Below are 27,574 nucleotides of genomic sequence, written 5' to 3'. Positions count from 1 at the left end.
CCAGGCCAAAACTCTACCACTGAGCCAACCAGCCAGGGCTGGGGCATTTTGCTAGAAACTACCCTGCTCCCCCTGGATATCGGTCTTGGCTTCTCCCTGAAGGACAGTCAGCCCTTAAGGCTCCAGACCTCTGCTCATTTTGTAGGAAAGGGAAACATTGGGCAAAAAAGTGTTGGACTAAATATACTACTGGAGGGCAGGAAAACAAACAATGGGACCGCCTCCCTGGCCCCATTAAACAGTAGGGGCAATGTCAGTGTTTCCTCAGCAAACTCTGATTCCAGCAGGCCAAACATTGCCCAACTATCCAGGGCAACAACAGGCAGTGCAGGAATGGACCTCAGTCCCACCTCCCAATTTATATTAACTCCAGAGATGGGACCTTGCACTATACCCATTGGGATTTTTGGGCCACTTCCCAGTAACACAGTAGGACTCTTCTTAGGCAGAAGTAGTTTAACTATGTGAGAATTTTTTGTTCTTCCTGGAGTAATAGACTTGGATTATACAGGGGAAATTAAAGTAATGGCTCACACTCTGAGGAATATAATCACTATCTCCCCTGACATGAAAATTGCTCAATTAATCCTTTTACCTCTTTAAGACAAGGCCAAACCCTGCTAAAGGGACCCTGAGAGAATCAAAGATTTGGCTCCACTGATGCTGCCTATTAGACTAAAAATATAGGTCAGGAACACCCTGAAACAGAACTAACAATACAAGGGCATAAATTTAAAAGACTTTTAGATACTGGGGTTGATGTATCTGTTATTGCTAAGCTACATTGGCCTCCTTCCACTCATGCAGTAGCCACAGAATTACAAGGTGTAGGGCAGAGTAAATCCCCTCAACAAAGTTTTAGTTTTTCACATTGGGAAGATTAAGAAGGTCATTCTGGATTTTTTCAACCTTATGTGCTCCCTGGATTGCCAGTTAATTTGTGGGGAAGAGATGTTTTGAAAAATATGGGAGCATTGCTTGTCAGTCCTAATAATTTAGTCAATACTCAAGTGCTTAATCAGGAATTTTTGTCCACTAAGGGACTAGGGAAAGAACAGCGGGAAATTCTCACCTTCATAGAAGTGGCACCCAATACCAGAAGGCGTGGATTAGGATATCAAAATTTAGCATAAGGGCCTTGGTAGCTTCTGCTACCCCAATAATGCATTGTACAGACCCAATTACTTGGAAATTAGATAATCCTGTATGGGTAGACCAATGGCCCCTTTCTCAGGAGAAACTTAAGGCAGAAGGCAGCTGCTCAATTAGTACAAGAGCAGTTACAGTTTGGGCACATTGAACCGTCTAATAGTCCATGGAATACACTTATATTTGTCATTAAAAAGAAATCAGGAAACTGGAGACTGTTATAAGATTTGAGAGCAGTAAATATGACTATGGAAATTATGGCTCCTTTTCAGCTGGGACTCCCTTTTCCTACTGCCATTTCATGGAATTATCACCTTGTAATTATTGACTGGAAGGATTGCTTTTTTATTATTCCTTTAAGCCCTCATGATGGCAAGCGTTTTGCATTCAGTGTTCCTTCACTTAATTTCCAGGCTCCAATGGAGCTATACCAGTGGAGAGTTTTGTCTCAAGGTATGGCTAACAGTCCCACCTTGTGCCAAAAATATGTTGCTCAAGCTATCTCTCCAATATGAAGGCAGAACCCTAAGGCATATATAATTCATTATATGAATAATATTCTTATCACTCATCCAGACAAAGACATTGTGTTGACCACTTTGCAACAACTAGAACATTCTTTGAAAGAATCAGGACTTTATATAGCTCCTGAAAAGGTACAGCAATCTTTACCTTTTTATTACTTAGGACAAATTATTGAGGGAAAACAAATTCATCCACAAAAATTAGAAATCAGGACAGATCATTTGCAAACTTTAAATGATTTCTAGAAATTATAAGGAGACATTAATTAGGTTAGACATTCCTTGAAATTAACTACCAGGGAACTGAACCACTTTTTTTTTTCATTTTTTATTTTATTTATTATTTATTTATTTTTTTGTATTTTTCTGAAGCTGGAAACGGGGAGAGACAGTCAGACAGACTCCCGCATGTGCCCAACTGGGATCCACCCGGCACACCCACCAGGGGTGATGCTCTGCCCAACAGGGGGCGATGCTCTGCCCCTCCGGGGCGTCGCTCTGCAGCAACCAGAGCCACTCTAGCACCTGGGGCAGAGGCCAAGGAGCCATCCCCAGCACCCGGGCCATCTTTGCTCCAATGGAGCCTTGGCTGCGGGAGGGGAAGAGAGAGACAGAGGGGAAGGAGGGTGGGATGGGGTGGAGAAGCAAATGGGCGCTTCTCCTATGTGCCCTGGCTGGGAATCAAACCCGGGTCCCCCGCACACCAGGCCGACGCTCTACTGCTGAGCCAACCGGCCAGGGCTGAACCACTTTTTGATAGTCTTAGAGGCTCGGCTGAACCAGCTTCTCCTTGGCTACTTACAGCTGCAGGACAGCAAGCTTTAAAGCTTGTAGAAAAAGCCTTTCAACAAGCACAACTAAAATGCATAAATCCTGAAGAATCAATTGCCTTACTAATTTGTCCCTTGAGTTACACTCCAACGGGACTATTGTGGCAAGCTTCAGGTCCTATTGAATGGATTCATTTAGCTGTTACTCCTAAGAAAGTTTTATCTTTATATTTTGATCTTGTAGCCTCCTTGATTATCAAGGGATGTAGGTGACTCTTACAGATTATAGGTTTTGAGCCTCAAATTATTGTTGTTTCTTTTTTCAAGGGATCAACAACAATGGCTCTGGGAAACTTCCACTAAATGGCAAATCACTTTTGCAAATTTTACAGGCCAAATTGATTCTCACTACCCAGCTAATAAAATAGTTCAATTTTCATTAATTACTACATTTGTATTTCCTAAAAAAATTGTTAATGATTCCATTCCTGAAGCACCTACAGTCTTTACTGATGGGTCCAGCTCAGAAATAGCAGGCTTAATAATCAATGGACAAGTTTATGCCGAACCAGTCACTTTGAAATCAGCTCAAAGAGCAGAATTACATGCCATTATCATGGCTTTTCAGCATTTGCCATATTCCTCCTTTAATCTGTATATAGAGAGCAAACATTTACTTATGGTTGTTTCCACTATAAAGGCTGCTGTCTTAGGGACAACTGCTGATGAGGAACTATTTCAGCAATTTCTCCTTCTTCAAAGACTTGTACGTCAACATAGAGCTCCATGTTTTATAGGACATATTCGAGCTCACTTTATGCTCCCTGGAGCTTTAGCACAAGGGAATGCCCTTGTTGACCAAACTACCCAAAAGAAAATTATTGGAGCAACCATGACAAATCAAGCAATCCAGTCTCACACTATTCATCACCAGAATGCTGCAGCCCTGCGTAAACAGTTTCAACTTTCTCAGGAAGCAGCATGGCAGATTGGGAAATCCTGTCCAAGGGGTCCTATACTACAATCTGTCCCTTATTCTGGAGTTAACCTTTGAGGACTCCTACTGAGACAACTTTGGCAAATGAATGTTACTCATATACTTTCATTTGGAAAACAGTCCTTTATCCATGTTACAGTGGACACTTATTCTGGATTTATAGTAGCCTCTGTTGAACAGGAGAGGCTGCTAAACATGTTATAGCTCATTGTTTATATGCATTTTCTATTATTGGACTTCCTAAACTGGTTAAAACTGGCAATACTCCTACATATGTAAAAAAAAAAAGGCATTTACTGTACTTTGTAAAACTTTCAAATTATAAGTATTTTTAAAAATCTTTAAAGTCAAGGTATTATTAAAGTATACCCAGCAAATATTTAAGTTCAATTTAAAAAAATATAAAAGAGGGAGTCATATCCTGAAATTCCTGAAAATCTACCTTATCTTTAAAAAATGTCTTTTGAATGCTGATGAACAGAAGATGCCAAATCTTTTTCTCCTGCAAACTTCTACCCTCTTTTATTTGATCCATCTAATAACACTGTTTTGTCTTTTTCCAAATAGCTCCAAATATATGGAAAAGGTTTATATAGTCAGATGGAGATCCTCAAACCCCTCAGCAAGATCTCCTGAGTATGGCTTTTAAGATACCAAGAGGCAGAAAAAGCCCAATAAAGATCAAGTGAAATACCAGCTCTTGGGATACACCTTTAAAGGCTCCAATGCCCCAAAAGGGTCTCACAGGACTCCATCTGGGCCCTCCTTCAATAGTGGAAAGGAAGGTCATTGAGCTAAAGCTTGCCAGGCTTACATGCCTTTGGTGTGAGGAAAAAGGGACACTAAAAGGTAAGCTGCCCACTCACTCCTCTATGGGAGGGTTTAGTCTCTTCTAGCCCTGTTCCAGCCACCTGTGACCTAACCTTGCCCAGCCTGCTTTGATTTGCCACTGACGGCTAAAGGTGCCCAGGGCTGTCGACCTCATCTACATCACTGTGGACGAGCCTAGGGTATTTCTTCCAAGTAGCAGGTAAACTGATCTCATTTACACAAGGGCCACTTAACTATGTCTTGCCTGACTATTTGGGTTTTTTATTCTTCCCTTGAAGATCTCTGGTGTGGGCGTTGATAGTCCTATTTTCTGCTACTTTGTTTAATATATAGTATTTTCTTTATTCCTCCTGCCTGAATGCCCCATTCATATTTTAGACTGGGACCTACTCCTAATTTAGAGCTATCTTTCTCCTTTTTGCCAACTTCGGTTACCAATTTGCCTTTGCCAACCAGCTTAGTGTATCCCAAGATTCTCTTCACCACACCATGGTTGCAAAGCTCCAGGGAAAAGCACCCTGGTCTCATCTCTCCAGGCTGAGAAGAACAGAAGCTCCATCTCCACACATGCTGCAGATGGCTTTTCCAGTCTACCTGAATCATTACCAGCTAGAAGCAGCGGTCATTGGGACTTGGACAAGAGCTGCAATGTATGACAACAATTCCAGTGCCATGTGAAATTTTCCTGGACTCCTGCTCCTTGTGACAGCTCCTAATGGATTGCACTGGAGTTGGGTTGCATTTGCAGGGATTTGGAAAGGTGTTGGTGCCAATTTGGACTTGGTGAACATGTTAAGGACATTACTCTTTTATATATTCTTGTTATATTGGCTAAGAATTTGCTTAAAGGCTTTAATCACTGTAATTGTATTAGAATGTTTATTTGGTTATCTGTTATCTTTTGCTATGCTAATTTTGTATTTGTTCTGTATTTTTTCAGTCCGCCTCCAAATTAGAATCTGGGAAACTAGGAAATCAGATGAGTGCAAATCTCAGCACACAAATTAAAAATAAAAAGGAAAAGGAGGATATGTTCTGGACCGTATATGGCAAAAAAACCACTTTAGATTTGAGGCTTAGCAAAAGCTAAGTTCTCCCCCCACCACCTCCATATTGGCTATGATGCTGAGTATTTGCACCCACTTCACTTGCTTCCTTAAGTTGCTGGAAACAATTTATATGCCCTTCCTCTTACTCTTTGTTTGTTTAGATGTTGGTTGATTTCACTTATGCATGGTAGGGGGATTCCTATTTATGCCTTGGGAGAGTTTCTGTTTTAGCCTGGATGTGTAACTCTGTATCAAGGACTTCCTTGATTTGCATATGGCTATATAACAAAGCAAACTGGAGCTATGGGGCACTCAGATATTGCCATCAGCATTTAAAGAGTCCTCCTGGTCTCATCCTTTTTTCTTAATAAGTCTGATTCCTTAATTCCACACCATTATTAGGAGCCGTGCTAGTCTGCGGCATCAAGTCTTGGGGCTTTGCATTTGCTTTTCTCTTGCATTGATTCTCTTCACCAAACATCTACATGATTTTCTCTGTGCTGGCTTCAGAATTCTATTTAAATCTCACTCAATCAGGCTTCTCTAACTACCCTTTACAAAACCACACCACTAGAACCTTCTCCCCTCACCTGTTTTATTTTTATCTATAGAACCTGCCATCATTTACTACATTTTATTGTTATGTGTTTATTTGAACATTGTCTGTATCCATCCAATAAAGAGTAAGTTCCATGAAATTACTTCTTTATCTTTAGAACCTTAAATTTTGCATTAATTATAGCCAACAAAAAAATAAAAATAGTTGAAGAAACTTAATTCATATATAAAATTTCCCCAGCACTTCCAGAAATTCTTACATAATTTCTGTTTCTATTATTCTATTATAGTGAATACTTACAGGGTTATTTCAACTGGGGCTATCAACATATATAATTTAAAAAGAATAAAAACATTTTATTTATTTATTTATAAGTGAGAGTAGGGGAGATATAGAGACAGACTCCCACATGCACCCTGGCTGGGACCCACCTGGAAACCCCCATTTGGGGTCAATGCTCTGACCACTTGAGGCCATGCTTGCAACCAAGCTGTTTTTAGCACCTGAGGCAGAGGCTCCACAGAGCCATTCTCAGTGCCCAGGGCTGCATGCTCAAATAAATCAAGCCATGGCTGCAGAAGAGGAAGAGAGAGATAAAGAGAGAGGAGGAGGAGGAGGAGGGGAAGGAGGGGAGAAGCAGATGGTTGCTTCTCCTATGTGCTCTGACCAGAAATTGAACCTCAGACTTTCACATGCCTGGTCAATGCTCCACCACTGAGATAAATGGCCTGGGACAGCATTCTATATGTAATAAAATTATTTTTCTAAGAATTCAAATAAACTGTCATTACATGAGGAGATGCCATTCTGATTTTAATCTCTGATTCTTCTAATGTAGAGATTTGCTGATCTTCTTTTTTTCACTGATGATTATGTCAATGTTTTAGGTTACTTCTTAGTTCTCATAATTTTATGTTTTTGTTGCAGAAAATTTGTATGCATCCATTTTCTAAGTAATTACTGTAATGAAAAAATAATCTGTGCTCTATCTGAAAAACATTGCCTGATTCTTTCTGCTGCTGATGTCCCTAGTACTGTTCTCTTCAATGCAGTTACTGAACAATGTGTTTACTTTTTTCTTTCAACTTTCAACCATTGTAAACCATATTGTATAGTTCCAGAATCACTTGCTATCATGAATTTACTATATGGAGTTCATGGTCATAAACTCTCACTACTTTTTAGAATATGCTAAGTGTTTGGGACACTATTACAAGGTATATTGTGAACTTTATATTTCATTCATGTACATACACATATAAGTAAGTGAACCAATAGAATTATGTAAAGTAGGGAGAAGACAAGGTGGTGCTGGAGAAGGCAGACGTACCAACATTGACCTCCCAGAACCAAAGTGGATTACAAACTAATTTTAAGAACTATCATCTGGAAAAACCAACTTTGGACTAAACTAAGAGGACTCTTCAACCAAGGAACACTGAAGAAGCCACACCGAGACTGGTAGGAAAAGTGGAAATGCGGAGAGGGCTCCCCAGCTCCTCAGAGCGAATGGCAGCTGGGAGAGACTTGTGTGGTGGGAAGTGAGTTTAGCAGAGAGGGAAGGGTCCTGAATCCCAGGAACAAAGCCCCAACCTGCAGCCCCAGAGCTTAGAAGAGGCGTAAGGACAGTATTTAGCTGGAAACAAGTCAGGATACTGTTTGTGAGAAAAAATCTGATTTCTCAGAACCAAGATTCTTCTTAAAGGGACCGCACAGAAAAACTCTTTCAAAACCACTCACCCGGGGCTTGAGGGAATGGGGATAGAGGAGAGGACCGGAGTAGCAGGAAGAGAGTGTAATCTAGGAGACACAGGGAGAAACATTTTGGGAGACAGCCACCCTAACCCCTGGTGCAAGTCACTCCCCAAATCTGAAGTGAATACTTCCCCCAGAAACAGCAATACCAGCAAAGGGAAGCAGGACATCAGCCAAACAAGCTCTCCCGTGGCACTCACAGCAGAGTTGCTTAGAAGGAGGGAGCTTTCGGGTCTACAGTAGTGAGTGTTAGGGTCTGAGCTGCAGTGCCTGCACTCACACGGCTGAGGGCTCACCGGAGGGCGGGCGGCAGTGAGACATGGAGGCACGGTTCTGTCGGCAAGGGCGGAAGCCGGGTGGCCACCACTGGGCTCACGTGTGAACTCAGTCTTGCCCGGCTGAGGAGGAGTAGGCGTGCAAAAGCGGTCAAGCCCAGCTGCCAGAAGCCTGTAATCCAGCCTGCGGGAGAAGGGTGGGAACCCCGGAAGGGGTGGAGACCAGCCCTTGAGCAAGGGCGCAGGAGCACAGCCTTGTGCTGCCCATGGAACCAAGGCTTGTGGCCTGACTTGTGAGCGGGCTCCTCCTGCGCAGAGGTAGAGCCAAAAGCCCAGAACAGGCAGAGTTCCACTACTGAGCTGAGTGTTGGCATGCAGTACTTCCCGCCTGCTAGAGCCAAGGATAGCAGCCATTCCACGAGTGGGCTCCTCCTGCAAGGGTGGGGTGAAGGCCCAGAAACAGGCAGAGACCCGCAGCTGAGCAAAGGTGCTTGCCGCCACCCTCAGGGCCGAGCATAATGCCACCCACCGGGGTGGGGAAAAGGCCAAGGCCACAAAGGCTTGTGCACCCGAGCACATGATCAAAGCCACTCCCATGAAGGAGAGGTGGAAACCACAGCAACAGCCCCTGTGGGCAGGCACAAGCAACCCCCAAAACCCAAAAACCCTAGGCAGCAACAGAAGAGGGGGTGGCAGGCCTGAAGACAGACCATACCTAGGGAACAGAGGTCATACGCAGTGGACTCCAGAGGCCAAAAATTTCCTTTACACAGAGAAAATGCGAAGGCAAAGAAATGCAACACAAATGAACCAAGAGAAATCCCCAGAAAAGGACCTAAATGAATCAGATAGAACCAAATTACCAGATGCAGAGTTTAAAATAACGATTGTTAGGATGCTCAAAGATATTAGAACAACAATAGATGGTCATTACGAACACCTAAATAAAGAGATAGCAAATATAAAAAAGGACACTGAAATAATAAAAAAGAATCAGTCAGAAATGACAAATACAGTATCTGAAATAAAGAACACAATGGAAGGAATTAAAAGCAGGATGGATGAAGCGGAGAATTGAATCAGCGAGTTAGAGGACATGATAAATAAAGGCATGGAAACAGAGCAGAAAAAAAAAGAGACTCAAAAAGTCTAAGGAAACTCTAAGAGAGCTCTGTGACAACATGAAGAGAAATAACATCCGCATTATAGGGGTTCCTGAAGAAGAAGAAGAGAAAGAACAAGGGATAGAGACTTTGTTCAAGCATATCATAGCTGAAAACTTCCCTCAATTAAGGCAGGAAAACATCTCAAATGTTCAGGAAGCACAGAGAACTCCATTAAGGAAAAACCCAAAGAAATCAACACCAAGACACATCATAATTACAATACCAAAGCTAAGTGAGCAACAGAAAATATTAAAAGCTGCTAGAGAAAAAAAGACTATCACCTACAAAGGAGCCCCCATAAGGATGACTTCTGACTTCTCAACAGAAACACTTGATGCCAGAAGGGAATGGCAAGAAATATTCAAAGTAATGCAGAATAAGAGCCTACAACCAAGACTATTTTATCCAGCAAAGCTATCATTTAAAATTGAAGGAGAAATAAAAAGCTTTACAGACAAAAAAAACCTCAAGGAATTCACTACAACCAAACCAAGGCTGCAAGAAATGCTAAGGGACCTGTTATAAACAGATCAAAGGAGAAAAAGAATATAGCCAAAAAAGGAATACAGTTTTTTTTCATTTATTTATTAAATTTAATGCAGTGACATTGATAAATCAGGGTACATATGTTGAAAAAAAACATCTCTAGATTATTTTGACATTTGATTGTGCTGTGTACCTCTCCCCCAAAGTTAAATTGTCTTCTGTCACCTTCTATCTAGTTTTCTTGTGCCCCTCCCCTACCTACCCCAACCCCTCTCTCCTTCTTCACCCCATCCCCCCTACCCCCACCCCCACCCCCCACTCCTGTTGCCATCACATTCTTGTTCATGTCTCTGAGACTCATTTTTATGTCCCTTCTATGTATGGATTCATATAGTTCTTAGTTTTTTTCTGATTTACTTATTTCACTCTGTATAATGTTATCAAGGTCCATCCATGTTATTGTAAATGATCTGATGTCATCATTTCTTATGGCTGAGTAGTATTCCATAGTATATATGTACCAAAGCTTTTTAATCCACTTGTCCTCTGACGGACACTTGGGCTGTTTCCAGATCTTTGCTATTGTGAACAATGCTGCCACAAACATGGTGGTGCACTTCTCCTTTTGGAGCCGTTCTATGGTGTCCTTGGGGTATATTCTTAAAAGTGGGATAGCTGGGTCAAAAGGCAGTTCGATTTTCAGTTTTTTGAGAAATCTCCATACTGTTTTCCATAGTGGCTGCACCAGTCTGCATTCCCACCAGAAGTGCAGGAGGGTTCCCTTTTCTCCACATCCTCGCCAGCACTTATTCTGTATTGTTTTGTTGATGAGTGCCATTCTTGCTGGTGTGAGGTGATATCTCATTGTGGTTTTAATTTGCATTTCTCTAATGATTAGTGAGCATTTTTTCATATGCCTATTGGCCATCTGTATGTCCTCTTTGGAGAAGTGTCTATTCATCTCTTTTGCCCATTTTTTGATTGGATTGTTTGTCTTCCTGGTGTTGAGATTTACAAGTTCTTTATAAATTTTGGTTATTAACCCCTTATCAGACGTATTGTCAAATATGTTCTCCCATTGTGTAGTTTGTCTATTTATTCTGTTCTTGTTGTCTTTAGCTGTGCAAAACCTTTTTTAGTTTGATATAGTCCCATTTGTTTATCCTGTCTTTTATTTCACTTCCCTGTGGAGATAAATTAGCAAATATATTGCTCTGAGCGATGTCGGATAGCTTACTGCCTATGTTTTCTTCTAAGATGCTTATGGTTTCACAGCCTACATTTAAGTCTTTTATCCATTTTGAGTTTATTTTTATGAGTGGTGTAAGCTGGTGATCTAGTTTCACTTTTTTGCAGGTAGCTGTCCAATTTTCCCAACACCATTTGTTAAAGAGGCTGTCTTTACTCCATTGTATTTCCTTATCTCCTCTGTCAAATATCAGTTGTCCATAGAACTGTGGGTTTATTTCTGGGTTCTCTGTAAAAGGAATACAGTTTTAAAGAATAAAATGGCAATAAATAATTACATATCAATATAACCTTAAATGTAAGTGCATTAAATGATCTGATCAAAAGACATAGGGTAGCTGCATGGATAAGAAAACAGGACCCATGCATATGCTGTCTACAAGAGATACACCTTAAATCAAAAGTTGCACATAGACTGAATAAAGGGATGGAAAAAAATGTTTCACGCAATGGAAATGAAGAAAAAGGTAGGGTAGCAATACTTATATTAGAAAAAATGGACTTTATTTATTTATTTTATCTTTATTTTTATTTTTTTTTGTATTTTTCTGAAACTGGAAACGGGGAGAGACAGTCAGACAGACTCCTGCATGAGCCCGACCGGGATCCACCCAGCACGCCCACCAGGGGCAACGCTCTGCCCACCAGGGGGCGATGCTCTGCCCCTCCGGGGCATCACTCTGTTGTGACCAGAGCCACTCTAGTGCCTGGGGAAGAGGCCAAGGAGCCATCCCCAGCGCCCGGGCTATCTTTGCTCCAATGGAGCCTCGGCTGAGGGAGGGGAAGAGAGAGACAGAGAGGAAGGAGGGTGGGATGGGGTGGAGAAGCAAATGGGCGCTTCTCCTGTGTGCCCTGGCCAGGAATCGAACCCGGGACTCCTGCACGCCAGGCCAATGCTCTACCACTGGGCCAACCAGCCAGGGCCAGAAAAAATGGACTTTAAAACAAAGACTATAGTTAGAGATAAAGAAGATCACTACATAATGATAAATGGAGCAATCCAAAAGGATGATATAACCATTATAAATATCTACACACCTAATATAGGAGCACCTAAATATATAGAGCAGACTTTGATGGATTTAAAGCAGGGGTCCCCAAACTATGGCCTGCGGGCCTCATGCAGCCCCCTGAGGCGATTTATCTGTCCCCCTGCCACACTTCCAGAAGGGGAACCTCTTTCATTGGTGGTCAGTGAAAGGAGCATAGTTCCCATTGAAATACTGGTCAGTTTGTTGATTTAAATTTACTTGTTCTTTATTTTAAATATTGGATGTGTTCCTGTTTTTTTTTTTATTTTTTTATTTTTATTTATTTATTTTTTTACTTTAAAATAAGATATGTGCAGTGTGCATAGGAATTTGTTCATAGTTTTTTTTATAGTCTGGCTCTCCAATGGTCTGAGGGACAGTGAACTGGCCCCCTGTGTAAAAAGTTTGGGGACCCCTGATTTAAAGGACAAGATCAAGAGCAATACTATAATAGTAGGGGATTTCAATACCCCATTAACATCATTAGATAGATCCTCAAGAAAGAAAATTAACAAAAAAACCCAGCAGACTTAAAGGACATATTAGATCAACTCGATTTAATAGATATCTTCAGAACCTTTCACCCTAAAACAGCAGAATATACATTCTTTTCAAGTGCTCATGGTACATTCTCTAGAATACACCACATTTTAGGGCACAAAAGCAGTCTCAACAAATTTAAGAAGATTGAAATCATATCAAGCACTTTCTCTGATCACAATGTCATTAAACTAGAAATTAACCACAACAGAAAAACTGAAAAATACTCAAACACTTGGAAATTAAATAGCATGTTATTAAATAACAAATGGGTAAAAAATGAGATCAAAGAAGAAATTAAAAAATTCCTAGAAACAAACGATAATGAGCATACATCAACTCAAAATTTATGGGACAAAGCAAAAGCAGTCCTGAGTTGGAAGTTTATAGCATTACAAGCATACCTCAAGAAGGTAGAAAAAGCTCAAATAAACAACTTGACCCTACATCTAAAACAGGGGTCCCCAAACTTTTTACTCAGGGGGTCAGTTCACTGTCCCTCAGACCATTGGAGGGCCAGACTATAAAAAATACTATGAACAAATCCCTATGCACACTGCACAGATCTTATTTTAAAGTAAAAAAAAACAAAAACAAAACGGGAACAAATACAATATTTAAAATAAAGAACAAGTAAATTTAAATCAACCAACTGACCAGTATTTCAATGGGAACTATGCTCCTCTCATTGACTACCAATGAAAGAGGTGCCCCTTCTGGAAGTGTGGCGGGGGCCAGATAAATGGCCTCAGGGGGCTGCATGTGGCCCACGGGCCATAGTTTGGGGACCCCTGATCTAAAAGAACTAGAAAAAGAATAGCAAATAAAGCCCAGAGCTAGTAGAAGGAAGAAAATAATAAAGATCGGAGCAGAAATAAGTGACATAGAGGCTAAAGAAACAATACAGAGGATCAATGAAACCAGAATCTGGTTCTTTGAAAAGGTAAACAAGATCGATGAACCTTTAACCAGACTCACCAAGAAAAAAAGAGGGAGGACTCAAATAAATAAAATTAGAAACGAGAGTGGAGAAATAACTGACACAACAGAAATACAAAATATTGTAAGAAAATACTATGACGAACTATAACGCCAAAAAACTAGACAACCTAGATGAAATGGACAAATTCCTTGAAACATATAATCTTCCAAAAATTATTCTGGAAGAATCAGAAAACCTAAACAGACCAATTACAAAAAAAAATGAGATTAAAACAGTTATCAAAAAATGCCCCAAAAAGAAAAGTCCTGGGCCTAATGGCTTCACAAGTGAATTCTACCAAATATTCAAAGAAAAACTAACTCCTATCCTTCTCAAGCTATTTCAAAAAATTCATGAGTAAGGAAGACATCCAAGCTCCTTTTATGCGGCGAGTTAATTCTAAGTCCAAAACCAGGCAAAGACAACACAAAAAAAGAAAATTATAGGCTAATATCCCTGATGAAATTAGATGCAAAAATCCTCAACAAAATATTAGCAAACCGGATCCAAAAGTATATGAAAAAATCATACACCATGATCAAGTGGGATTTATCCTTGGGAAGCAAGGCTGGTACAATATTCACAAATCAATCGATGTGATTCATCACATAAACAAAAGGAAGGAGAAAAACCACATGATAATTTTAATAGATGCAGAAAAAGCATTTGATAAAATCCAGCACCCATTCATGATCAAAACTCTCAGCAAAGTGGGAATACAGGGAACATACCTCAACATGATAAAGGTCATCTATGACAAACTCACAGCCAATATCATACTCAATGGGCAAAAATTAAAAGCAATCCCCTTAAGATCAGAAACAAGGCAGGGGTGCCCCCTTCCACTACTCTTATTCAACATAGTTCTGGAAGTCCTAGCCACAGCAATCAGACAAGAAAAAGAAATAAAAGGCATCCAAATTGGAAATGAAGAAGTAAAACTATCATTATTTGCAGATGATATGATATTGTATATAAAAAATCCTAAAGTCGCAATCAAAAAACTACTAGACCTGATAAATGAATTCAGCAAGGTGGCAGGATATAAAATCAATACTCAGAAATCAGAGGCATTTTTATACACTAACAATGAACTGTCTGAAAGAGAAATTAAGGAATCAATCCCCTTTACCATTGCAACCAAAAAAATAAAGTACCTAGGAATAAATTTATCCAGGGAGATTAAAAACTTGTACTCAGAAAATTATAAAACATTGATAAAAGAAATCAGGGAAGATAAAAACAAGTGGAGGCATATACCGTGCTCATGGTTAGAAAGAATAAACATTATTAAAATGCCTATATTACCCAAAGCAATTTATAAATTCAATGCAATAGAGATTAAAGTACCAATGATTTACTTCAAAGATATAGAACACATATTCCAAAAATTTATATGGAACCAAAAGAGAACATGAATAGCCTGAGCAATCTTGAAAAGGAAGAATAAAGGGGGAGGTATCACACTTCCAGATATCAAGTTATATTATAAGGCCATTGTACTCAAAACAGCCTGGTACTGGCATGAGAACAGGCATATAGATCAATGGAACAGAACAGAGAACCCAGAAATAAACCCACAGCTCTATGGACAACTGATATTTGACAAAGGAGTTAAGAGCATACATTGGAGTCAAGACAGCCTCTTCAACAAATGGTGTTGGGAAAATTGGACAGCTACCTGCAAAAAGTGAAACTACACCACCAACTTACACCATTCACAAAAATAAACTCAAAATGGACAAAAGACTTAAATGTAAGCCATAAAATCATAAGCATCTTAGAAAAAAACATAGGCAGTAAACTCTCTAACATCTCTTACAGCAATATATTTGCTGATTTGTCTCCACAGGCAAGGGAAATAAAAGACAGGATAAACAAATGGGACTTTATCAAACTAAAAAGCTTCTGCACAGCTAAAGACAATAAGAACAGAATAAATAGACAAACTACACAATGGGAGAATATATTTGACAATGTGTCTGATAAGGGGTTAATAACCAAAATTTATAAAGGACTTGTAAAACTTAATACCAGGAAGACAAACAATCCAATCCAAAAATGGGCAAAAGAAATGAATAGACACTTCTCCAAAGAGGACATACAGATGGCCAATAGGCATATGAAAAAATGCTCAACATCACTAATCATTAGAGAAATGCAAATTAAAACCACAATGAGATATCACCTCACACCAGTCAGAATAGCGCTCATCAATAAAACAACACAGAATAAGTGCTAGCGAGGATGTGGAGAAAGGGGAACCCTCCTGCACTGCTGGTGGGAATGCAGACTGGTGCAGCCACTGTGGAAAACACCATGGAGATTCCTCAAGAAATTAAAAATCAAACTGCCTTTTGACCCAGCTATCCCACTTTTAGGAATATACCCCAAGAACACCATAGCACTGTTTAAATAGAAGAAATGCACCCCCATGTTTATGGCAGCATTGTTCACAATAGCGAAGATCTGGAAACAGCCCAAGTGTCCGTCAGTGGACAAGTGGATTAAAAAGCTTTGGTATATATATATACTACTCAGCCATAAGAAATGATGACATCGGATCTTTTACAACAACATGGATGGACCTTGATAACATTATACTGAGAGAAATAAGTAAATCAGAGAAAACTAAGAACTATATGATTCCATACATAGGTGGGACATAAAAATGAAACTGAGAGACATGGACAATAGTGTTGGGGTTACAGGGTGGGGGGGGAGAAGAGGTAGGGTGTTGGGGGAGGAGAGGGGTACAAAAAAACAGTTAGAAGGTGATGGAAGACAATTTTATCAATGTCACCCCATTAAAATTAATCAAAAAAAATTTGTCTCTCGGCTAAATTCAGGCAGTTAGAAGAATAGTATAAAGATGCTAATTCTGCTTCTCAGGCCACATCCTGCAAAAGGGGCCCCAAGCAAATTGATGATTTGGCTTCTCTGATTTTGCCAATTGGATTAAAAAAAAAAATAGGTCAGAAACGCCCTGAAATGGAACTAATAATACATGAGTATAAATTTAAAGGACTTTTAGATACTGGAACTGATGTATCTGTTATTGCTAAGCTACATGTTGGCCTCCTTCCTGGCCCACTCATGCAGCACCACAGAATCCCCTCAACAAAATTCTAGTTTTCTAAATTGGGAAGATTAAAAAGGTCATCCTGGATTTTTTCAGCCTTATGTGCTCCCTGGATGGCCAGTTAATTTGTGGGATAGAGATGTTTTGAAAAATATGGGAGCATTGCTTGTCAGTCCTAATGGTTTAGTCAGTACTCAGATGCTTGATCAGGGATTTTTGCCCACCAAGGGACTAGGGAAAGAACAATGAGGAATTCTCACCCCCATCGAAGTGGCACCCAATACCAGAAGGTGTGGATTAGGATATCAAAATTTAGCATAGGAGCCGTGGTAGCTCCTGCTACCTCAATAATGCATTGTGCAGACCCAATTACATGGAAATCAGATAATCCTGTATGGGTAGACCAACGGCCCCTTTCTCAGGAGAAACTTAAGGCAGCTGCTCAATTGGTAGAAGAGCAGCTAGAGTTTGGGCACATTGCACCATCTAATAGCCCATGAAATACACTTCCATATTTTGATTTTGTTGCCATCTGGATTATCAAGGGGCATAGGTGACCCTTACAGTTTATATGTTTTGAGCCTCAAAATTATTGTTGTTCCTTTTTTGAAAGGATCAACAACAATGGCTCTGGGAAACTTCCACTAAATGGCAAATCACTCTTACAAATCAATGGACAACTTTATACTGAAACTGTCAACTTAAAATCAGCTCAAAGACTAGAATTATATGCCATTATCATGGCTTTTCAGCATTTGCCATATTCCCCCCTTTAATGTATATACAGACAGCAAATATTTACTTATGGTGTTTCGACTATAAAGACTGCTGTCTTAGGAACAAATGCTGATGAACTATTTCAGCACTTCTTCGTCCTTCAAAGACTTGCATGTCAACATAGAGCTCCATGTTTTATAGGACATACTCGAGCTCACTCCATGCTCCCTGGAGCTTTTAGCACAAGGGAATGCCCTTGTTGATCAAGCTACCCAAAAGAAAATTATTTGGAGCAACCATGACAGATCGAGCAATTCAGTCTCATACTATTCATCACCAGAATGCTGCAGCCCTTTGTAAACAGTTTCAACTTTCTCGGGAAGCAGCACAGCAGATTGGAAAATCCTGTCCAAGGGGTCCTATACTACAATCTGTCCCTTCATCTGGAGTTAACTCTCAAGGACCCCTACCAGAACAACTTTGGCAAATGGATGTTACTCATATACCTTCATTTGGCAAACAGTCCTATGTCCACATTACAGTGGATACGTATTCTGGATTTATAGTAACCTCTGTCAGAACAGGAGAGGCTGCTATGCATGTTATAGCTCATTGTCTGTATGCATTGTTCTATTATTGGATTTCCTAAACAGGTTAAACTGAAAATGCTCCTGCATATGGAGCAAAAGCATTTACTGTATATTGTCAAACCTTTCAAGTTATGTGTATTTCTTACAATCTTTAAAGTCAAGGTATTATTAAAGTGTACCCAGCAAATATTTTAAGGTCAATTAAAAAAATTTAAAAGGAGGGAGTCATATCCTGGAACTCCTACAGGTCTACCATACCATGCTTTTTACTTAAAAATTTTTAAATTTCTTTTGAATGCTGATGAACAGGAGATGCCAAATCTTTTTCTCCTGCAAACTACTACCTTCTTTATTTGACCCAGCTAATAACACTCTTTCATCTTTTTCCAAATAGCCCCAGATATATGAAAAAGATTTATATAGGTGGATGAGGATCCTCAAACCCCTCAGTGAGATCTTCTGAGCATGGCTTTTAAGATACCAAGAGGCAGAAAAAGCCCAATAGAGATCAGGGGAACTACCAGCTTTTAGGATATGCCCTTAAAGGCTCCAACACCCCAAAGGGGTCTCATAGGATGCCATCTGGGTCCTGCTTCAATAGTGGATAGGAAGGTCATTGAGCTAAAGCCTGCCAGATTTACATGCCTCTGCTGTGAGGAAACAGGGACACTGGAAGTTAGGCTTCCCCTTTGCTCCTCTAAGGGAGGGTTCAGTCTCTTCCAGCCCTGCTCCAGCCATCTATGACCTAACCTTGCCCAGAATGCTGGGGTTTGCCACTGAAGGCTGAAGGTGCCCAGGGCCGTCGGCCCCATCTACGACACTGTGGACAAACCTAAGGTATTTCTTCCAAGAAGCAGGTAAACTGATCTCATTTGCAGAAGGGCCACTTAGCTATGTCTTGCCTGAATAGTCAGGTTTTTTATTCTTCCCTCAAAGATCTCTGTTGTGGATGTTGATAGTCCTATATTCTGCTACTTTGTTTAATATATAGTGTTTCCTTTATTCCTCCTACCTCAATGCCTCACTCATATTTCAGGCTGTGACCTACTCCTAATTTAGAGCTCTCTTTCCCCCTTTTGCCAACTTCTATTATGAATTTACCTTTGCCACCCAGCTTAGTGTATCCCAAGGTTCTCTTTACCAAGCCACAGTCGCAGAGCTCCAGGGAAAAGCAACCTGGTCTTATCTCTCCAGGCAGAGGAGAACAAAGGCTCCATCTCCAGACATGCTGCAGATGGCTTTTCCAGTCTACCTGAATCATTACCAGATATAAGCAGTGGTCAAAGGGACTTGGACGTGAGCAGCAAAGTATGGAATTGTGACAACAATTCCAGTGCCATGCAGACTTTTCCTGGATGTGGACTTTTCTTGGACTCCTGCTCCTTGTGACAGCTCCTAACAGACTGAACTGGGGTTGGGTTGCATTTATCAGGGACTCAGCATGGTGTTGGGGCCAACTTGGACTTGGTGAACTTGTTAAGGACACTACTCTTTTATGGATTCTTGCTGTATTGGCCAAGAGTTTTCTCAAAGGCTTTAATCAGTGTAAAAAAAAATAGAAGACTGGATAAAGAAGATGTGGCACATATACACCATGGTATACTATTCAGCCATAAGAAATGATGACATCGGATCACTTACAACAAAATGGTGGGATCTTGATAACATTATACGAGTGAAATAAGTAAATCAGAAAAAAACAAGAACTGCAGGATTTCACACATTGGTGGGACATAAAAACGAGACTAAGAGACATGGACAAGAGTGTGATGGTTACGGGGGGAGGGAGGATGGAAGGAATGAGAGGGGGATGGGGAGGGGGAGGGGCACAAAGAAAACTAGATAGAAGGTGATGGAGGACAATGTGACTTTGGGTGATGGGTATGCAACATAATTGAATGACAAGATAACCTGGACATGTTTTCTTTGAATATATGTACCCTGATTTATTGCTGTAACCCCATTAAAATTAATAAAAATTTATTTATTTAGAAAAAAAGAAAGAAGATATATAAAACCAGAACAAAGAATAAACTTTTTATAAAGCAACAACAAAAAATAATTATGTAAAGTGTATTATGAGAATTTATTAGAAGGAGGGATTAATCAATTATACTTAGATCAGGTGGTGGTAAAAGGTATTTCAGAATGCAGAGTTACAAAATTTCAGTGGTGATGATATTTGATTTTCCCTTAAAGATGAGAAAGGAGGATATGTGTATGAGAGCGAGAGTGAAAAGGCATAGCAGATAATGAATACAACATAAGCAAAGTATATTTCTGTATTGTAGACAATATTTAACACCAACCAATGCAATGCCTGGCACAATATACTGAATATTTGATTAATATCATAATTTCCATCAACTTACTAGCAGTACATATGACAAAGCTGACATTCTAACTCATAGTGTGAACTTAGGCTGTGCTATGGCTTCAGATTCTGTGGTTTTACCCATCATGCTCTATTACTTCCTCACCCCGACTAAATGTAACATTACTAATATTTTTTTGCTACTGGAAATTTGATGTTCTTATCAAGATTGTAATTGAACCTTGTTCTAACATCTCTGCATAACAATGTTTAAAAGAGTTACATTAGAATTTTAAATTGATGAGATTTTTTATTTTTTTTTAATTCACCCTAGAGAGAAGAGAGAGTGAGAGAGAAAAGGGGGAGGAGCAGGAAGTATCAACTCCCATATGTGCCTTGACCAGGCAAGTGCAGGGTTTTGAACCAGCGACCTCAGTGTTCCAGGTTGACTTTATTCACTGTGCCATCACAGGTCAGGCTGATGAGATTTTTTTAAAGAATGACTCTAACTATGATTTATATACTGATTTGATACTAAAAAAATAAGTTATTTTCCTGATCTGAGCAATTTTTTGTTTTCTCATTTGGGCAATACGGTGTCATGAGTGATAGAAAAGGCATTTCAATCCCTTCTGTTAGTAAGAATAACTTCCTATTTGAGGGCTTTGTTAACAACTGATTTCTTTTTTTTTTCTTTAAGATTTTTAAATTTTTTTTATTAATTTTAATTTATTGTGTTAATATGAATTCAAGTGTCCCACCCAATATAGCTCCCTCATCCCCACTCCCTTTTTCTCCATTACACTCCCTTTGGCCTCCCTCCCCCTAACTCCCTCCCCCCTTTCCTCTGGGATTTGCTGTCTTATTATCTGTATCTATGTGCTATGTATACATAATTTCAATAATCTTTTCACCTTCTCTGATCCCATCCCCTCATCCCCCTTCCCTCTGACAGCTGTCCCTCTGCTCCCTGTGACACCACCTCTGCCTCTATTCTGTTCTTCAGTTCACTTTGTTTATTAGATTTCATATATAAGTTAGATCATATGATATTTGTCTTTCTCTGCCTGGCTTGATTTCTTATTTAAAGAATGATGTTTAGAAATATTAATTTATTTTAGAGATGACATTTTCACAACTGTGCAAATTTGAGGGAATATCTCAATCCAAATCAATTCAGTCCTGCCTAAAGTGTAAGGTTAGATGTTCATGGATCTAAATATAGTTGGAGACAACTTAACCATTGATAAAGGAGTAAGTTGGGGCAAAAATAGAAAGATAGATAATAAAGAAACTAAACCCAGGTGATGTGTAGTTCTCATCCAAGTGCCTAAATGGTCTGTAGGTGCTGTTTGGCTCTATGCAGCTCTCTGGTCACTGAGACGTAGTGTTCATTTCTGTTTACGTGATCTTAGTAAATTTGGGCTTCACTGAACTCTCTCCCTTTTTAGAGCTCTTGTTACCTACCTTTCCTAGACTATCAAAGATCAAATTAAAAGCAAATTATGCCCTGTCTGGTTGTCTCTGTGGTAGAGTGTTGGCTTAGCGTGTGGATGTCCCAGGTTTGATTCCCAGTCAGGGCACATGAGAGAAGTGTCCATCTGCTTCTCCACCCCTCCCCTTCTTGCTTTTCTCTCTCTCTCTCTCTCTCTCTCTCTCTCTCTCTCTCTCTCTTCCCCTCCTGCAGTCATGCCTGATTTGAAGCAAGTTGGTCCTGGGTGCTGTGACCTCTGCCTCAGACACTAAAATGTGGCTCCAGTTGCAACAGAGAAGCGGCCCTAGATGGCAGAGCATCGCCCCCTAGTGGGTTTGCCAGGTGGATCCTGGTTGCAGAGCATGCAGGCATCTGCCTCTGCCTCCCCTCCTCTCACTAAATTAAAAAAAAATAAAATAAAAAGAAAATTATATTATCATATCTCAATAGTACTATTGAGATAAGATAGAGGAGGGAGCAATAGCTTAGTGTTTATAGAAGATATAAGTCTATAATTATCTTCCTTCTGATTATTTTTGTGGTCTTCAAGCTATAAAATAACTCTATTGGTTTTTATTATCCATATAAATATAGATACAGTTACAATATATTTTTGCTATGTGTTATTCAAACATATTGGTTTTCTCCTTTCCAAGCTAAAAGAATGATGAGGCTAAGTAAAGGTGAGAAATTAGCATTGATCAGGGGAAACTAATGCTACATATCTTTGGCAAGCTCAAGATGGTGAGGAAAAAAGGAATAAAGAAAGCCATAAAATGCGTTGTTCTTTCACATGTTGTTCATCTATTTTCTTTTTCTTGTTTTTAATTAAAAGGCTCTTCTTCAGTTGCTCTTCACCAACTTGTTTTTATCAAGAAGTAAAATATATCTAAAACTTTTCACTAATTTTAGCTCATTGTGTGCAACTGCATAAAAACAGTATAGTTTTGCTTAAAAATGATTGTAGATAAAAGATTAAAGGTGTGAAAAAGAACAGAAGTTTGAGAAGGTTTTTTTCAATGCACTTGCTGAGAGGCAACTAAATTTTAGTTCAAACAAAATGGTGTAACAAATTCTGTAAAAAACAATAATACGAGAAAAAAAAGCACAAGAATTCTGCAGCATGCAAGCAGTTGCAGACAAATCTGGGACTTATTATAAAAGTATTCCCCATGGCTTGAATTCACTATAATTCTATATTGAAAAAGGCAAGCAGAATTCCAGAGAAATATAGTAGTATAAATCAAAGAGATGGCCTTATTGTATATAAAGTAGTTAGACTTCACCTGGAGTGCTATAAAATATAATGCACATGATATCTCAAGAAAGATGTAATTGTCTATGAAGGTATAACAGAAAGTAGCCTGGGTCCTAAAGATGCCTGTGTGAAGAACATAGGGATATTTACAATGATCAAGGGAGGAATTTGTGCGAATATACAGAACATATTTTAATTTTAGTCAGCAATTAATTGAATTGAGTTCAACCAGGCATGTTTCATTGATCCTGATGTAAAAGCTAGTTTCTAAAGAGTTGAGATCTCTTTCCCTCCTTCTATTTTTTGGTTAATGATAAAAAGAATTTGATTTGGAACCTTCCACTAACCCTCTTTAGAGAGCCTATCTGTGATGACATCACTCTTTTTAAGCCTTTTGTAGGATTTTTTTTTTTTTTTGCTGTGTAGACCTCCTACTCACTCTATGAATCGTCCTATTGTTTTTCACGATCCTCTGTAATCAGCTCACTTTAATCATAACCTAATCCAAAAAGGCTTTGTAAGTATAAAAAATGTTTGTGGTAGTTAGTGAGGATATTAATAGTGATAAATTCTAGTAGATAATAAAATACATTGATGATGAAATAGAACACATTGCAATAAATCTGGTATAGATTTAAGGCACAGTTGTTTGTCATGATTTTGTTAAACCATCTCACCTGATGCAAATGCAACACAGTAATTTCCATGTTAATTTCCCTCCCTGTTTCTGGTTTCTCTGTGATAACTGCAATTAACTTGGTAAATAATCATTTGGTGTTACAATTATTTTCAAAAAATGGATATTTTTTTGATTGATTTGAGGATGTTTTTTATTACTTTCATCCTCTCATGTTAGTTACACTTTATTTTGTAGACCAGTTCTCTGTCAAAGTGAGGTAGAGGTTGAAAAGAGTTGGCTACAGCAGTCTGAGAGTAGCTGTGATAATCTATACTCTTTGTGAAGTACTCAGACCTGTGGTGAGAAGGCACTTAGTTATGTAGATTATTTCCAAAGCCAGGCTTCATAAATAACAAAACTCTGGGAATCAATCAAGTTGAAACTGGCAAAGTTTGCTAAAGCTCTAAGTAGAAATTCACTTTACTCTTAGTCTTTGTGGGGCACTAGAGCAGAGTCCTCTGGTGGGCCTCAGTGGGGATGACAGGGCCTGCCTAACACCAAGGGAGAGAACATTGCTGCAGTTCCTTTCAGCGTCTGACCTTACATAACCTGGAGAATAACTATACATCAACCTCAGTATTGATTGGACAACAGAATTAACACTGCAGTAGGCAGAATAGTGCCCCCGCTCAAGAGAGCTACCTCCTAATCCCTGGAACCTGTGAATATATTGTTACATGGCAAAGGAAAATTAAGGTTGCAAATAGTTAATAATGCCAATCAGGTGACCTGAAAAGAGGGTAGGTATTATGAATGAAGCAGGTGATTCCAATGTAATCATAAACGTCCTTAAAAGCTCAAGAGGGACGTAGAAGGGGGGAGTCCGTAGGATGGCCAAAGGACAAAGGCTGAGCTTCACGTTGCTGGCAGAGAAGAAAGAGCCACAAGTCAGGGAACATGGAGGCACTCTAGAAGTCGGATGAGGTGAGACAATGAATTCTCCTCTAGAGCCCCCGGGAAGCTATGCAGCCTGTTGACATCGTGAAGTTAGTCCATTAAAATCCATGTTGGACCTTTGACCTACACAACTGTAAAATGATACTTTTGTGTTGATTTTAGGCACTAAATTTGTGATAAATTGTTACAGCACTGAAAGAAAACAAATACATCTCCCACCCTTTCATATCTTTCTTCTAATTACTTCTTTATGCTGAAATTTGATAAGAATCTTCTTGATATATGAATCATGCATATATAGTTAGGCTGCAGAGTATTTTTATTATTTTCTTTAAAAAAAAATCCAATACAAATGTCTAATAAGTATAACCAGGGGCATGGCATAAGGTTAATACTGATTTTCTAAGCATGTGTTAAAAAGCCTCAACCTCTAATTGTTATCAGTAGAAGCTGATTGGCATGGATAGTTCTTCCCAGCTCACTTTGTACAAGGTAGTCCTTAAAGCCCTCTAATAGATTAGTTTACTTGGCTTAAGGTCTACCTACATAAACCTTTTTTAATTTTCTCCTTCAGAATTAATTATTTTATTCTTCTTTTATTTATTTGTTTATGCTTCTAATACAGTACTTTCAAGAGTCAGCCTTATGTTTTGTGGAGCAATTTACTCTCCAGGTATCGCAGAGATACTAATGCATGTGTCACCACTATGCAGAGAAAAAAAGGTGAATGAATGTATTGTTCAAGAGGTGTTTGGTTAGTCAACAATACTTTAATAAAAAAAATAAAGAAAGAAAGAAAGCCTGCTTGATTATACTATTCGACATGATTGAGAAATAAACTTTGTCATGTGTAAGTTACGAAGATTTTGGGGGGGGGTATTTTCCATAGTATAATCAAGCATGCTTTCTTTTTCAATCTTTCTTTTACAGCCTGCTTTAATGTGATACTGGTGTCATTGCATTAGTGGAGAATTGAACCTGCAATATCCTGGAGGTACACCTGTATATTTCCCAACCCCTATTGGACACAGGCTGGGTCCACTAATTCTCCACTAATGCAATGACACCAGTATCACATTAAAGCAGGCTGTAAAAGAAAGATTGAAAAAGAAAGCATGCTTGATTATACTATGGAAAATACCCCCCCCCCCCAAATCTTCGTAACTTACACATGACAAAGTTTATTTCTCAATCATGTCGAATGTCCACATTACTCATGATGTGACATAAGGAATAATGAACATGGGGAGCTACTCTTCATTATAGCTCTTAAATATGCCATCCTAAAATGATGCATGCGACACAGTAAATATTGCCTAAAGAAGGTCATATTGCGAAGCCTGTGTCCAATAGGGGTTGGGAAATATACAGGTGTACCTCCAGGATATTGCAGGTTCAAATCTCCACTAATGCAATGACACCAGTATCACATTAAAGCAGGCTGTAATCTTTTAGCTGGTGTAGTATCTTGCCTTCAATTTGTAACAAAAGGCAGCATCTGTGAAGGGCAATAAAGCAAAGTGCACGGAAACAAGGTATGCCAGCAGTCTTCCCCTAAGGAGAGGTAGCAAATGTTTAGAAACAATGACTCAGTCTTCCACAATGAACTAGATTGCCCTGAAAGGCTGTATAAGATGTGAATGGCAGAGGACATTTTAGAAACAGTGTGTTTGGGTGGTTCTGTGGGCAGCAGAACAATGTGGGTCAAAGGTAGTTGCTGTGTGATATTGATGTATATTTGTATGGAGGGGGGTGAGATGGAGCCTGTGGAGGCAAAGAGAAAGATGCATTTTTAGCACTTTCTGTGTATGCATAGTTGTGAAAGAAGGAGAAATGTTCAGAGGGGAATTCATGAAGCTATTCAGAGGATTGGTTGCAAACCTGCAGTACTGTCCCTTTAAAGAAATCAGTTGCAGAGAGCCAACATTAATATTTTAATTTTTATTTATTGGGGTAACTGATTAATAAAATTGTTTCAAGTGTACAATTTTATAATATATCATCTGTGTATCATATCATGTGTTCAGCACCCCAAGTCAAGTCTCCTTCCATCACCATTTATTCCCTCTATACCTTCTTCTACTTCCCCTGCCTATCTCCCCTTCTCTCTGGTAATTACCATAGTGTGGTCTGAGTTTTTATTTTCTTTGCTTAATCCCTTCATCTTTTTTACCTTCCCCTCTGAAAGCTGCCAGTTCTCTGTATCTTGAGTCTCTTTCTATTTTGTTTATTTTGTTTATTAGACTGTTTATATAAGTGAAGTTATATGTTGTCTTTCTCTGACTGGCTTATTCACTTAGCATAACACTCTCCAGGTTCATTCATGCTGTCACAATAGGTAAGATTTCCTTCTTTTTCACAGCTAAGTAGTAGTCTATTGTGTAAATGTACCGCAGCTTTTTTATCCACTTGTCAGGGTCAACAGGTCCCGTGGGAGGTGAGGTGGTGCTGAGGGAAAAGAATGCATGAAGAGTCAGCATGGGGGAGAGAACGTTATAGAACAGTGGTTCTCAACCTGTGGGTCGCGACCCCGGCGGGGTTCCGATGGCTTTAGGCGACTCCTGTGTTTTGGTCGTTCAACCCCTGCTGGGGTCGCGACCCACAGGTTGAGAACCGCTGTTATAGAAGCTGCTACAAATTTTATTTTCTAAGGCTAGTATTATACTATGAAGAAGAATTCACGCATGCGTGACCCTCCTTCTGCTGAAGTAAGCTATAGATAAGGCAGCAGGTCGTATATCCGTGGGAGCAATTGTTCATACACTCTTACTTCTGGGTCATGTCCTTTTTGGCTACTACGCAGGCACTCTGGGCTCTAGCTTATAGCTGGGCTCTTATACTTTATCCCCTTAGAGTTCAGGGAGCCTGGCCTTTTCCCTCAGGTACTCCCTTGGGCCTAGAGGCTACAATAGTAGTAGAGAGAACAACAGGCTATTTTTAGTCCCCCAGCTATGCCTGATAAAATAAGCAAGGCCCATCTCTAGGATGTTCCCAGGCTCTCCCACCAGTGGGAGAGAGGGTTCTCTGACAGGTCCTGGATGACTGACACTTCAGCATCCATCTCCCGTAAAGCCTCTTGGATCTGCTGCTGATTATTGGGGATATTCATGAAGCAGTCTATATGCACAAGGGCACATGTACTGTCCTGCGCTGCAGTAAGCAAATCTAAGGCTATGTGGTTCTGTAAGACTACCTTCTGTG

This window comes from Saccopteryx bilineata, chromosome 1, assembly GCF_036850765.1.
Source record: "Saccopteryx bilineata isolate mSacBil1 chromosome 1, mSacBil1_pri_phased_curated, whole genome shotgun sequence".
In the NCBI taxonomy this organism is placed as follows: domain Eukaryota; kingdom Metazoa; phylum Chordata; class Mammalia; order Chiroptera; family Emballonuridae; genus Saccopteryx; species Saccopteryx bilineata.
The sequence above is the reverse complement of the archived record's forward strand: the minus strand, read 5'-3'. Positions refer to the sequence as shown.